Genomic DNA, 4671 nt, shown 5'->3' with positions numbered 1-4671 from the left:
ATAATGACGGGTTTATTATTCAGAGGAGTTAAATATTATTATTTGCTCGTTTTACGATGGTAAACGAGCAATGGAGATGAATTTAATGCTCTCCCTGGCATTCACGCGTGACGTTAAATTTATTACCAGATAACAGTTGTAACTAGAAACGCTCTATTTGGCATTATTTGGGAGTCAGGTTATCGGTAAATAATTATCACACAGAACACTGTTGTTTTTAGAGAATCAAACTCAATTCTCTGACACCCTGGATATAAATGTGTTTATTATGGTGGAATCTGACGCAATACTGGCATCTGGTGACGTAAGAATTCTAGCATTATTGTACAGATACAATTATTAATACATGTGAACTCTACGGTTGGTTAATTTTAGTTACTACAGTGATTAGTATATTTAGTAATAATTAATAATAATACAACAGTGTTGTATTCGTGTTGGAAATTTCCAACATAACTCCGGAGGGAGATTTATCGGGTCGCAGTGTAATGTGGAGTACTGACACACCCATCCCGAAGTTGGTATTAACATTAGTATATTAGTATGTTAGTACACACATAACAAATGTCCCGTATTTGTCAAGGACATACAAGAAACTTAAGTCTTGCAGATTTCATGTTAAATGGAACATGTTATTATGAATTACCTAGAGCTAATAACTAAGAAAGCCTACAATAAACTCTGTGACTGGTGTCGCTATGACATGTAATGTGTATGTTACTAAGTCTCAAAGTCTGTAAACTCTCAGGTACTCTAGATAAATAATGTTATTTATAGCCTATACAACAATTAAGAATTTAAATCACACAATTCAAATAACTGAGAATCTACTGTGATGAGAATGTCTTGGGTCATAGTGACTTGTAATGATTTGTTACTTGACATCACACCACAGTATCATCATGGTTACTTAAATTGGATGTAAAGGGATTTACTCTTGGTCAGAGCTGTAATAGGCTTGCAGTTTCCACTTGCATTGTTGAGCAGCAGCTCTAGTGGGGCGGTTGCTCGGTGGAACAGAATTACTGTCCTCGGAAACTACTGGGGAAGCTGGTTCTGGCAGACACTCTCGTTCTGCTAATTCGAGGGGTACCAACTTCTCTAAAGTTTTTAGAGTAGTGTTGCCTCGGCATAAAACTTTCACTACTCTCAGGATACCTTGATGATCTGGATGAATGGCAACAATTTTGCCTATGGGCCACTCTGACCTTGGTCCATCACTGTTGACTAATACTAGGTCCCCTGGTTTAAGTTGTACTTTATTATAAGGACTCGAAGCTCCGTAGTGGTACTCTCGTAGAGCTGTGATGTACTCTCGAGTCCACACCTCATTCCACCTGTCAATGACTCTTGAGAGATGCTGGTAACTCTCTACCAAGTCACTTCTGGTTACATGTGAAGGGTCTTCGGGGTCCTCTCCGGCTAAAGGGATGAGAGGGCTCAGTAGGCCTCCATGTATCAAGTGTGAGGGACTCAGAGGTTCACTTTGGGAGAAATCATCGGACAGGTATGTTAATGGACGGTTATTGACTCCACCTCGATTTCCACAACAATGGTTTGGAGTTCGGAGTAACTGATTTTTTGTCTGTGTAAGGTTTTTCTTAAACACTTCTTAACAGTGCCTATCATTCGCTCATAGAACCCACCTTGCCAAGGGGCTCTTGGTGCTATAAATTTCCAGTGGCATTGTCGTCTCTGCAGGACTGACTGTACTTTTGGATGATTCCAGACTTCTCGCAGACAGGCTTCTCCTGCCACAAAATTGGAACCATTGTCCGATATCATTAGTTTGGGACAAGATCTGCGAGCTGCAAATCTGCGGAAGGCTTGGATGAGCACTCATATCTGAAGTCACTTCTAAATGTACGCCTCTGGTTGTAGCACACGTAAAGATGCAAATGTAAGCTTTCACTGGTATCTTATCTGGGTTGCCAGTGAGAAGTAAGGCTCCTGTGTAATCCACACCAGTGGTTTCAAAAGGACGAAGATGAACCACTCTTTCTTCAGGGAGTGGTGGAGGTCCTGGGTAAGGACATACTCTAGCATCGTATCTTTTACAGATCACACAGAATTTAATAATTGACTTGACTGTCTGACGACCTTGAGGAAGCCAGTACTTCTGTCTAAGGTCGGTGAGAGTATCTAACACTCCACCATGTAAAGTACCATATTGATGGTGATGTAAAACTAGAAGTTTGGTGATGATGTGGTGACGTTATCTTGAGGTTATCTTGAGATGATTTCGGGGCTTTAGTGTCCCCGCGGCCCGGACGTGGTAGAAGAATTGGATTCTTTGTGTCCAGATCAATTTTTGCATGAAACAAACGTCCTCCACACCTTAGTATATTATGAGTGTTGACATCATACCAGATACCTAGAGACGCAGTTAATTTATCTGGAAGATTTTCATATTCGCTTCCATATGTCTCTTGTTGTGCACGTTTGATCCAGTAGAGGATAGGATTGGGAAACTTATGTCGAATTCCTATCTTAGCAAGAAAATCAAACACATGTGCAGTCACTCTTAATAACTTACTTAAGTTAGAATAATTGTGAGGATCAATGGCTAAGATTCGTTGAGGTTCTGGTTCTTTCATGGGAGTGGTGATATTGGTCACTATGACTTGTGGCTTTTGTTTGGGCCACTGACCACCAACAAGCCATGAAGGTCCATTGAACCACAGCGAAGACTTGATAAGTTGTTTTAGTGTTAGTCCTCGAGATAAATAATCTGCAGGATTGTCCTTAGTAGGAACATGTCTGAATTTATATCCAGCAGATAACTCATGAATTTCCCTAACACGATTACTGACGTAGGGAGTCTTATTGTTGTTGTTTCTTACCCATTGTAAGACTGCCTCATTGTCTGACCACACGACAATATCACCAAAGTGGATATTATTGAGTGTCTTTGTCAGGCAATGAGCCAATCTTACTCCCACTAGCAATGCAGTCAACTCCATTTGAGGTAAAGATCTCTTCTTAATGGGAGCAACTCTTGCTTTAGATGTGAGCAAAATTGATTGTGCACTATTAACTAAGTAGGCTACAGCGCCATACGCTTTGCCAGAGGCATCGCAGAAAACGTGCAAATTTGTGGGCAAGTTTGGTCCTGAAGCATTACGAGGAAATTTCAAAACACCTAACTGATTAAAATCCGTTGCGAGTATCTGCCATTTAGCTTGTAATTCACTTGATAACGGATCATCCCATCCCATATGTTTCTGCCAGCACTCCTGCATTAGGAGTTTGCCCCTTATTAATATAGGACAAAGTAAGCCTAAAGGGTCAAATGGTTGACTGACAAACGAGAGCAATGTTCTCATGGTAAGGGTTGAGTTATCGGTTTGTACTGACTTGACATTCATCTCGTCAGTACTTGTGTTCCATTCCACGCCTAGAACCTTTAATTGATCAGGTACCTGATAACCTGGAAATTCTTTCTCGATTACCTGGTTTAATGATTCATTATTTGAGGCCCATGACTGTAGTGGCATATTGGCTCCTAATAGCTCACGGTTAGCCTCATGGTAGATTTCTACCAAATTGGTTTGATCATTAGTAGTTCCCTGGAAATTGTCGACATACAAGCTGTCGCTAATGTCTGCCTTATAAGGGCTATTTCACTTCCTCAAATGTGTGTCTAATGTGGCTTGCAATAGAAATGGGGAAGACGTCGCTTCGAATAATACTGAGGCAAAACGATATGGGATGGTATCACTGTTAGGATCCAGTGGGTCCTTAATCCAGAGAAACTTAGTGTAGTTACGATCCTCCTCCTGCAAACCTACTCGAAGGAAAGCTTTACTGATATCAGCAGTATAAGCGAAAATACCAGTGCAGAATCGTAACAGTACATCATGTAGCCTTTGTGTTAGGCTAGGTCCCGTTTGGAGACATTCATTTAAAGACACACTGCTTGGCTTTACTTTAGCACTACAGTTGAAGACAATACGGATAGGTGTTGTCAATGAATCTTTCACCACAGCGCGATGAGGTAAATAATGACCTATTTTCCGGTCATCGTTATCAACAACTTCGATAAATTTACTGTTGAGTTGTTGTTGGATTAGTTGATGATACATGTTCAGTTTGTCTGGCTGCCTTTGTAGTCGTGTTAACTGAGACTGCAATTGTGAGGCTGCCATAACATAATTAACTGGAAGTTGTGGATGATTCAACTTCCATGAGAGTCTTACCCAATATTGTTTATTTTTATAGACAACCGTATCCAGATATTGCTGGTAAGTCCACATATCATCAGGGCTTGGTTGCTCAGGGATAATACCTAGTGTCTAAATCCCACAGACGATGTACAGGTGGATCAGACTCAATATCTTCAGATATTTCTCTGAAACGTAGGGGTGACTGTTCCAAGCCTAGTCACGCCACTATTATATTGTTAGACTGTTGGTTTGTTGACGCTGGATTTTGTCGGAAAAGCACCGGTCCAGTAAGCAATTTGCCCCCAGCAGATGACAACAAATTCATTCCGTGTTGTCTGGTGCATCCAGTTATAAATTTATAATAATGGTCAGCGCCTATAAGTATTCCAACATCAGTGAGGCAGTCAGAATTTATATTGTAATCTGCTAGCCTCATGCGGTTTCGTCTAAGATGTTTTGCAGTGCGAGCTAATCCGGTGACCTGCAGGTCTGTAGGAAGTTTGTC

The sequence above is a fragment of the Procambarus clarkii genome, chromosome 67, assembly GCF_040958095.1.
Source record: "Procambarus clarkii isolate CNS0578487 chromosome 67, FALCON_Pclarkii_2.0, whole genome shotgun sequence".
Classification (NCBI taxonomy): domain Eukaryota; kingdom Metazoa; phylum Arthropoda; class Malacostraca; order Decapoda; family Cambaridae; genus Procambarus; species Procambarus clarkii.
The sequence above is the reverse complement of the archived record's forward strand: the minus strand, read 5'-3'. Positions refer to the sequence as shown.